Source organism: Cervus canadensis, chromosome 8 (assembly GCF_019320065.1).
Source record: "Cervus canadensis isolate Bull #8, Minnesota chromosome 8, ASM1932006v1, whole genome shotgun sequence".
NCBI lineage: Eukaryota > Metazoa > Chordata > Mammalia > Artiodactyla > Cervidae > Cervus > Cervus canadensis.
In genome coordinates, this window is record NC_057393.1 from 58367058 (window position 1) to 58378372 (window position 11315).

Sequence of the window (11315 nt, forward strand, 5' to 3'; positions counted from 1 at the left end):
TGAGTGACACAGAAACTGGGGTTCCCCAGGAAGTCTGAGCATCATGGGCACAGGGGACCCTGAAGTCACAGGAGTGCATAAGGTTTTGAGGGAGTACAGAGAGGAGGACCTCCGACTCACCTGTGAGTGCATGCATGCTCAGTTGTTTCAATTGTGTCCAACTCTTTGCGACCCTGTGAACCTGCCAGACTCCTCTGTCCATGGGATTCTCCAGGCAAGAATACTGGAGTAGGCATCTGTGAGTGACCACGTGGTTAATGACCAGAGGGAAACCAGGACATAGAGGAAAGAGGAAAGGAAAAAGGGAAACCAGGACATCGCTGTGACCCTGGGGACTTAGAGTAAACAGCTTCAACAAGGCAACGGAGCAGAAGCCACTGGCGCAGATGCAGGAATGAATCAAGACATGTGGCGGGGGGAATGGAAGACTGCTTGTGCAGTCAACTCTTTTATGGGTGGCCACAAAGAAGAGAGGTAAGGAAGGTGTCACTGGAAAAGGGGTGTAGGATCAAGAAAGAAAAAAAATTTTTTTTGGTGTTGGTATTGTTTTTTGGCTCACTTTTTAAAATATGATGCATCATGTAGGGGGTTTCCTTGATTTCAAGCAACAAAAAACAACTGGCAAAGTTAAGCAAAAAAGGAATGTGTTGGGAGATAGCAGGAGTCTGGGATGGAAGCTAATGCTGGAGAGCTGGTCTTGGTTCCTCAAGGTAGTAGCCAGGGGAGTGCAGACCTCAGCAGCAGGGAGCACCCCACCATCTCGCCCTCTCACCACCCTGGAAGGAAGGCTTCCAATTGTCTGTCCTTCCTGTGCCTCTCAGCTTGAAATTCAAAGAACCAGGGGAGCTGCTGCTGCTGCTGCCGCTGCTAAGTCGCTTCAGTCGTGTCCAACTCTGTGCGACCCCATAGACGGCAGCCCACCAGGCTCCTCTGTCCCTGGGATTCTCCAAGCAAGAACACTGGAGTGGGTTGCCATTTCCTTCTCCAAGGGGAGCAGGAGAGCTCATTTGACTGAGCTATATCCATGTGCTCTCTGTCCTGGGATGGTGAGAGGAATATCTGGTCAAAATCATCTCTAGGAACATCACACAGGACCCACCAGGACTGCAAACAGGGAGTTTTCCTCAGAAAGAGGAATGGCGACTGGGCAGCCAGACACAGACAGATCCACTGCATGTTGTAATAAATTGAGCACATTTGACAGCAAGGAGAAGAGCCCATATAGAAGTAGAGGAAGAACAGGAAAGAATGGGAATCTCTGCTGCTGTAAGGTCCCCATTGGGATCTTGAACATAGTAAACAGGAGTAAAATGGTTTCTGTGTAACCAGAGGACAAGAAGAAAAATGATGGAGTAATACCAAGATAGGTCATGAGGTTTGGAAATTGAAATTTGATTTCTGTTTTCTTGTCTGATGGTTCTGATTTCTGTGTGTAATAAAAGGCAAAATCATGTGCTGAGACAGAAAGGGGAAGATGGAAAGGTTGGAGAGGCAAGGAGGGAGGAGGAGGTTTGAAATAGTCACTGCAGAAAGTGGAAGAGCCTGTTAGCCAAAGAAATGCCGTAGAAGGTCACCAAGAAATATCGGGGCCCGCATAAGTTTGGAACCAGCAATTATGAAGAAAGAATCTTATTCAAAGAAAAGCAAATTTGAGTTAGGACTCACAGTTGCAAGAGAAAATTAGAACGTTAAACTTTAAAAGGTACTTTTGGGGACTTCCCTGATGATCTACTCATTTCTATCAGAGGGAGCACAGGTTTGATCCCTGGTCGAGGAACTGAGATCCCGCATGCTGCACGCTGCCAAAAATAAATAAATAAATGGTGCTTTTGACACAACTCCACTCTACACTTTCAGAATAAGCCACAGTCCCCATTCCTTCAGTAAAAACGATGAACAAATCCTTCTGGATGCTGGTGGCCGGGAGGACACACTCTAGCTGACTGGGCAGCTCTGCTCTCAGACAGCTGAGTTGTGGGTTTATCACGAGTCAGGTAGGTTTGTATCCAAACTTACTTACTCCAACCGTACATGTTGTCATTATGCAAGGTAATTAAACTGCACATGAACTGATGGGATATGAATATGAAAAGAAAGTTTTGTTCCTGTGAAAACTGGGTTAAGTGCTCTGAAAAGTGAGTCATCAGAACTTCTGCCAGTTAAGTGTGGGAAGGGCAACTTGAAAAAGCATAGGAAGAAAATATAGACAATTTAGACAAATTCTGAATCAGATTGCTCCCCCATTGTCTTTAACTGACTTGCCTACTAACCAGTCATTGATCAGAACTGAACCCTGGGTAAAAGGGCTAATATTCTGTAGTCTAGGCAAAGAAGGGAATTTATTGAATCTAGCTTTGAGTATTGCAACATCCAAAGCCTCTGTCTCTTACACTTCTTCCCTCTGATCCCCTCTGTGTTAGAGTCATTCTTACCTAGTCTCTCTTGGGAAACAAGGTTGCTGGCAGCCCCAAATCTACATCCTCAGATCTCTGGATCCACAAATCAAATCTTACCCTGTTTGATAATACTGGGCCAGGGTGGCCAGTTGTGGGGTAGGTCTTTGATTGGCCAGCCTATGTCTTGTGCTCCTCCAGGGAACAGGTATAGCGTACAAGCTCATACATAAAAGACCAGTTTTAAATTTTCTCACATGCCCCAAACTAAGATTTTGAGGGACATATGTTTCCCGAAAAACCACAAGCCTGGTCAACACCAGCCTGCATTGTTGACTCAAACTAACCAAACTTAAGCCACAAAACCCACATCAGCAGGAAGTGGGCTGAAAAGTTATGCAGCCCCAAGAGGGGTGCACCATGGATGCCCATTTCCATGGTGGGCATAGAAGAGAATGACCAAAGTGGGGACAACCAGGGCCCAAAGGAAGAATCCTGGAGAGAAGGCTGTCATCCAAGGAAGTTGCTGCATACCCTGGGATCTTTTGCAGTCTCTGCCTACCAGGATTTGATGACAGTGGCCAACCAGTGGCTGCAGTGGGTTTCCATTTTTCCTTCTTCTGGACGAGGGTCCCTACTATGTTATACTGTTCCTGTGTACTATTGTATATTGGGTGTGACGAAGCAGCCAACTTGTGGATGCCTTCAGAGGGCACTGAACCATGAAGAGCCACATCCTGACCTCATAGTGCAGGCTGTCCATACCCAGATCCTAGGCTGGGAGCTGGATGCAGGCACTGGATGGAACTTTGGAGTTACCTCCCCCCAGGAGAGGACATTTGAAGCTCTGGGAAAATGAAGAACACAGACATTTGATTGGCCAAAGGGATGGACTGGGGATGAGACTGCTAATTGGCCTCTAATGGTCATGATCTCCTTTTATCTGTAGACATGGAAATCCAGGGGGAAAAGATGATATTTGATTATCTTTCTGGAAGCTATCTGCCCAAGCAGTAACTGACCAGTAGGACTGAAGTGTAGGGAGGTGATGCTTGTAACCAGAAGGGGTGAGCCCTACTCTTTTCTGTTTCCACTGGCTAGGTATGGAGGTGGTGAAACACCTCAAACCACACAGATACGTAATATCTAGGGCTAGTAAAGCAACAAAATAGGGAAAACACATGGGCTCCCAGGCTGCTTAAGAAAGGTAAGAAAGAAAAACTTCTATCTTGCTTAAGCTAATCTCACTTGAAGCTTCTGTTCCAACAGTTCAACCTGCATGCTACAAATTACTCATCCTCTCTTCTTCTCCACACCCATGTGCTTTGGGTGGGTCTCAGGAGGAAGAGCATATGACAAGCCTAAGGCAATCACTGCCTCACATTACCCTGGCCTCAGAGGTTGTTCAAGATAAGTATGTGTCCCACTTAGAGCCAATGGCATGCAATAAGGAATTTCTCTGGGAGTCTTGAGAAAGAAACTCACTCTTTTTGCTAAAGGGATGTGGAGACTGAAGCCATCATCTTACACAAAGCCTGATACTGGGGCCAGCCCAGAGGATGACAAAACCAGGATATTGAGAGAAGCAAGGTCCTAACAGCATCATCTTGAGTTTTGACCCTAGTGAGAACTAAGGCTGGCCTCAACCTTTGACTTCTTGACTAAGGAAGACAATAAATATTCTTTTTGTTTAAATTAGTTGGGTTAAATTTCCATCCCTTCTTACCAAAAGTGACCTCAGTGATATGGTCCTCTGCCAAGCCTGGGAGTATTGCTGAGGCAAATGGAAGGCAGATGCCTAAGTTCAGCCTTCCAAAGTAAGTTAGGGACCACCTGATGCTTGCTTTTGACATGAGTTTGAGTAAGCTCTGGGAGTTGGTGATGGACAGGAAAGTCTAACGTGCTGCAGTCCATGGGGTCGCAAAGAGTCGGAAACGACTGAGCGACTGAACTGAACTAATGCTTGCTTGGCAAAAAGTAAGCTTGTTAAAAGGATGCTTATGAATTTGATCTTTAATTGGAAAGACCTCAGGAATAAGAAAGACCTAGAAACACCCACTGATGCATTGCTTCCTTCCTGGAGCTAAGTAGACCATCTAATCTTCTGACTTTTCTCTGCTCCACTCTTTCTACCAACTACTGCCCTCTACTGATGCAGAATTTCTGCTGTTTCAATACCTTGAATCACCAGGCTTCTCCTGGTGGCTCTCTTAATGCCTCCTTCTTGCTTCTTCTTCTGCAGCTAGCTGGCTTGCTTCTGTGATCTGTCCAAACTCTCAATTCAATCAAGAGGAATCTGATAGACATATGTAACCTTTAATTCCAGAGAAAACTCACAAGTTCTAGCCAGCCAATGAACTCGGCATCTGGGCCAGGTGCCCTCTCTCATCCAATGGCCACATGATCTAAAACATGTCCACCTACTAGCTGTCCCCTCTGCCAGGGCTGTGGAATAACGGGTACCCTTACTAATGTAACTCTGTTACCAGGGGGAGTCATGTGACCTCATTCTGACCAATGGGATGTAAGAGGGAATCACCAGTAAGGAAAGCTAGACATGATGCCTTCAGATGCAGCAGCCATGCTGTGACCATAGAACAGAAGCTACATGATAAGGAAGGAAAGGAGAAAAATGAGGGAGCCTGGAATCTTGATGAAATTTTTGAGCAACTGCCTTTTCTAGACTGCCAATCTCTGGGCTACTGAGAACAGTAAACTCCTATGTCTTTGATCCACTGATAGGTTGTCCAGTATTTGCCTTCAAATACATTCCTTATTATTTACCTTCTCTACCTTTGAACTTTGTCATCGTGGGTCTTTAACATACAGATGATTCATGGTGGAATGAAAATAACATGGGTTTTGGATCACTCAACACTGACTTCAAATCAAGGGCTGGCCGATTTCTAATTATGTGTGCTTGGGTGGATAATTATGTGTGCTTGGGTCCTTAGGGACCCATAACTAAGGCTCTTTGAACCTTAGATCTTTTCATCTGTAAAATGGGAATAAAAACCCTTGACACAAACAGCCATTTCTGAAGTTCCTTGCCCTCGCTCATCTCTTACTATAAGACTGAAAAATCAGATAGTCACTTTCTTGGTCTCTCCTGAAACCAACATGGCCATGTGGGTCTTGCCCATGATGTATAAGAGTCAACATGCTAAGGGCTTTCTGATGAAAGGAGAGAAGTGAGTGAGGAAAGAAGCATTTATCCCACCCTGTTCCCTTCCTGCTTTTTCTGCCTTTGAACTTGGTCTTAGAGAACACGAAGCTTGGTGCTATAGTAGAAGTCTTGCAACTTTAAGGTGACACATGCCGAGATGGCAAACCAGAAAGATACAAGGAGCCTCAGTCTTGGATGATATTCTTTGCCACACCAAATCTGAGGCCATCTAACTCCAGTTTCTTGTTAAGAAATACCATATTTCACCAATTCTAAGAGCCATATTCTTTTTCACATATAACACCTTTAAAATCAAGTCACATCTCAACTATTTGATAATAAAGAATTGCTTCATAGTTTGATAGCATCTTTTCTTATGCAAAGTGGTGTAATAGTAACACCACTTATGCAAAGTGGTGTAACATTTCATAATCAATGGCATCTTCAAGTTAATAAAATACAGTAATAAACTTCCTTATGGTTTAGGACACATTTAACCAGGTTTTCTGTAAGAATAAGCCGAAATAAGTCTTAACTGATTAAAAAAAAAAAAAACCTACTATAGCATAGAAAACAAACTTATGGTTACCAAAGAGGAAAGAGGTGGACGGGGATAAATTCAGAGTTTGGGGTTAACAGATACACAGTACTGTATATAAAATAGATTAAAAAAAAAAAACAAGGATCTACTGTGTAGCATGGGGAACTATATTGAATATCTTATAATAACTTATAATGGAAAAGAAACTCAAAAAGAGTATATATGTAACTGGTAACTCTGCATCATACCCAGGCCCACATTCCCACCACAAGTGGCACATCTAGTCCCCGATTTCCATAAGTCTTTGACTCCCAATAGAGGGAGTGCACCTACTTCCCGACACAGCTGCAGATTGCTCTGGTCTCTGGTTCTCTCTGACATCTCAAGCCAGAAGCCGCAGTTGCCTGTGCCCACCAATGGCCAATCCGTTTCCTCCTGAAGCAAGCACTCAGAGTGGTCCTGAGCTTCCTGGGCTTGAGGGAGAGTATAGCTACCCAGCCAAAGCTCCCTGGGCTTGAGGAGAGAGTTTGGCTACCCACCTACCCCTCTCGCAAAGGGTCCTACATCACAGCCTCAGCCCTCAACAAAGGCATCTCCCAAGTCCTTACTCTCTTCCACTCTTCCAGAATTTTCTTTCTCACTATGGGCCAATTGTCTAGCTGATTCTCAGCTACTTTGGAAAACTGACATTATGGGGACTTCCATTTTAGTACAGTGGACAAAAATCTGCCTGCCAATGCAGGGGACATGGGTTCAAACCCTGATCTGGGAAGATACCGCATGCCTTGGGGCAACTGAGCCCGCGTGCCACAACTACTGAGGCTGCACTCTAGAGCCTGCAAGCCGCAACTACTAATGTCTGACTTCTGCTCTGTCTGAGGCCCAGCCTCAGTGTTCAGGGGACCTGGAGCTAGACCTGCTAATCAATCCTGACCAGCCACTTCTTAGTCTCATCACCTCAGTGTCCCTCACTTTCCACCTGAGTATAATGGGAATAAGAGCCTCATAGAGCTTGCCTCCCCCCTCCCCCATCATTCAGCTCCTGCCTTGGCTAACAATTAATTAAGAGTGTCAGTTTCAAATATCAGAAATCAACTCATACTGGTTCAAGGAAAAAAAAAAAGGTTTAATTTATTGGACCACCTAAAGATAGATGGCTGCCTGCACAGCAGGACCAGGGGCCAGACAGCTTCATCAGGCGGCCTGCACTTCTCTGAGCTCCTGTCTCACATACATTCCTCCATACAGGTGCTCCCAATGGCCCTAGACTTAGCTCCTTCAAGCTCAACAATGCTCACCGAAAAAGGGAGTGATCCTACAAAAATTCAATCAGGATTGATCCTGATTAGGTCATGACTCACCCCTGAATCTACCCCTGTGGCCTGGGTCATGTGTGAAGCTCCAGAACAGAGGTGATCTGGTGATGTGGGGAAACGGAAGAGATCCACTTCCATCAGCTACTACGTGAACAAGGAGGAGAGAAAATACTAGTTCCTAAGAAAGACAAGGCAGGATGCTGTTGCCAGGAGAGGAAAAAGGCTGCCAGGCAGGGGACGCAAAGCAGGGAGAACTGAGTCAGGAAGCCAAGAACATTCCTGGGAGGCAGCGGTAAGCCATGGGCTTTGGTCTCCATCCTGGGATCCTGTGTGGTTGTCCTTAGGATGGCACACATTTGGAGCCAGCCCGGGGGACTGCGAGAGAAGGAGGGGCCTTCAGACATGACAAGGACAAATACTCCTTCCAAAGTCCTCAGAAGAAGAGGTTATGGGAAATTCATGCTAAGGCCACCTTAATAAAACCAGAGAATAGAGATGATGCATATAGGGGAACCCTCCCCCACCTCACAAAGAGGGACGTGGGGTGACCGGGCTGGAATTGACATAAATGTCAGAAACACAGTCTTCCACATGTTTCTCAGCATGGCCTTTATCCTGCTCTGGCCTCTCTATTCCTAAGTGATGAGAGATGACACTTCCTTAGACAGGGCTGATTCTTAAGGTTAATTAAAAGTGGCCTTTCCCGTGAATCATCCATTGCACTGAATTATTAATCACCTGCAGACATTTTCAGGGCTTTAAACACTTGGATTTCCTGCAAACCTCCTTGGAAATGCTTTTTCCAGTGGAAATATGACTTCCTTTTGGCCATGGAAAAGAGAAACATTGTCTGCTGCTGTTTCCAAATTTCCTAGCTCCCAGAGAATCCTAAGCAAGATCTGAAAACAGGAAGTAGGGCTAGGACGGCAGCCAGAACCAGAGGCCATTCTGTTCTGTGGAGCTGGCTCCAGGCCAGCCTGGTCTTAGAACCTCCACAGGACAGTGGACTGAGGGAGACTGACCACAGTGCATGTGGCTGTTGGCGCTGTTCATGGTCATCTCCACAGGAAATGGTCCCCTGGGGCCTTGCCTGGGCTTTCAGTGGTCAATGACGAGAAAGGAATGAGGAGGGCCACGTGTTAGGTCCAGCTCCACCATTTACTGGGTGGGCAGTGGAAACTTTGATTTGGTTTCCTTATCTAAAGGGGTGGTCCCTGCAGGGCTGGCTGACACAAGGCAGAGTTGAGTGGAATCAGGAACATCAAGCTTTCATCCTGATACCCAGGACCTAAGAAGCAACAGGAAAGGTGAATTACCTCCTGCCATCTGCTCTCATCTTCCAGTGGAAGAAAAAAGACTCAAAACTCAATGGGCTGGCTGGGCATGTAAGGTGCTTGCAGATAGTGATAGCAAAGTGAATGCAAGACCCAGCAGCTGGTCTTCAGGGCTAGGCCAAGAAGCACCTGTCAGACCCTAAAGGGTGGACCCAAGATGTGTGATACAGGGGCAAAGGTGGAGGAAGCCAAGAAGCAGCTCAGCCTGAGGGTGCAAGTTCTTCATCCACTATTCAGCACTGCCTTGGCCTGGAGGTGGATATTGGGAATGCTAAGATAAATAAGACCTGGCGCCCTGCCTTCACAGAAGTCCTGGTCTGCCTGGGAGAGTGAGCTGGAGTGACAGTCACAGACACAGAGTCTTGTAAAGCAACATGGTAGCTACAGGTATAGTGAAGATAAGGAAGGAGCTTCATGGACAAGGAAGGAGAGTCATAGTACTTCATTTTGAAGGATAAGCAGTGGGGAAGGATAGTGGGCCCGAATATCTCAGGCAGGGAGTGAAAGTAAAAGTGTTAGTTGCTCAGTGGTGTCCAACTCTTCGTCATCTCATGGACTGTATCCTGCCAGGCTCCTCTGTCCATGGAATTCTCCAGGCAAGAATACTGGAGTGGGTAGCCATTCTCTTCTCCAGGGGATCTTCCCACCCAGAGGTCAAACCTGGGTCTCCTACTTTGCAGAGTCTTCACAGTATGAGCCATCAGGAGAGGGCAGTATAATGAGACGGTATCCAGTGCCAGACTGCCAATGCAGGAGACATGAGATGCAGGTTTGATCCCTGGGTCCAGAAGATCCCCTGGAGGAGGGCAGGGCAACCCGCTTACTCCAATATTTTTGCCTGGAGAATCCCCAGGGACAGAGAAGCCTGGTGAACTCTGGTCCATAGGGTCACAGAGAGTTGGACATGACTGAAGCGACTTAGCACGCACGCATGCATGCACATATCCAGTTCAGTAGCAGCACTGCCAGACATAGTTCCATCAGCCTGGACCTTGAGCACGGCAGAGGAATGGGCGGATATGGGGTGTCCATGTGGGTGAGAATGGAGAGAGGAGCCTGGAAGACACAAGCTGAGGGCAGGAGTATAAGATCAAATCTAAACTGCAGAGAGGAAGTTGAGAAGGTGAGGCATAATGGAAACCTGGGCAAAGTTCTTGATGGAGACGAAGATGGATGGAGGAGGAAGAGCTGGCAGGACTTGGTGACTGCTTGGGTGTGACTGGTGAGACAAGGAGGCCAAAGAGGGTGATGGGGCCCTGGGACAGTATAGCACAAGGCTGGGAGAGGATGGGCAGCTCTAAGCCTGGCATAGGCTAGCCACAGGCATAGCCTTTTCCAGAAGCAGCTACTTCCCCACCCCACATTCAGAAGATCCCCAGGAAGCTCAGGCCCAACTGGAGGTGGCCAACCTGAATTTGTGCCATGCCCATCAGGGAGGGATGGTCAGGCAGGCGGGACAGTCGCAGGTCAAGGGGGAGCAGGTGCACAGTGGTAATAAGACGGCTGGAGGGTTACCATCTGGGGGCACGAGGGCCTTGCTAGCTGTCTGGTTCCAGCCTGAGAGTGTCGAGAGCTCTAGACAGCAAGAGGTAGGAGAATATAAACCATCTCTCCCTGAGGGCTGCCCAGACACTGTGCTCAGCATAATAATGGCTCCAAAAATGTCCACTCCTTAGTTCCTGGAACCAGGTTACTTTACCTGGAAAAGGGGACATTGTAAATATGATTAAATTAAGGACCTTGAGATGCAGAGATTATCAAGGATTATCTGTGTGGGCCCCACAAAATCACAAAGGTTCTTATAAGAAAGAGGGAGGCAGGACCTATGGTTAATTAATCTATGACAAAAGAGGCAAGAAAATACAGTAGAGAAACGAGTCTCAAAGTGGTGCTGGGAAAACTGGACAGCTGCATGTAAAAGAATGAAATTAGAACATTCTCTAGCACCTTACAGAAAAGTAAACTCAAAATGGATCAAAGTTCTAAATGTCAGGCTGGACACTATAAAACTCTTAGAGAAAAACATAGGCAGAACACTCTTTGACATTAATCGCAACAATATCTTTTTGGATCTACCTCCTAGAGTAATGAGAATAAAAACAAAAATAAATAAATGGGACCTAATTAAACTCAGAAGTTTCTGCATAGCAAAGGAAACCAAAAACAAAAAATAAAAAGACAACCCACAGAATGAGAGAAAATATTTGAAAAAAAAAAAAGCGACTGAGAAGGGATTCATCTCCAAAATATACAAATAGCTCATGCAGCTCTATGTGAAAAAGTCAAACAACCCAATCAAAAAATGGGTAGATCTAAATAGACATTCCTCCAAAGGCGACTTATAACTAACATATAAAAGTACATGAAAAGATGCTCAACATTACTAACCAGCAGAGAAATGCAAGTCAAATCAAATGAGGTATCACCTTACACAGGTCAGAATGGCCATCATCAAAAAGTCTGCAAACAGGTGCTGGAGAGTGTGTGGAGAAAAGGGAACCCTCCCACACAGATGGTGCCGCGTGGGAGCAAGGTCCAGGCTCCGGCTCTGTCTTTGGACACAAC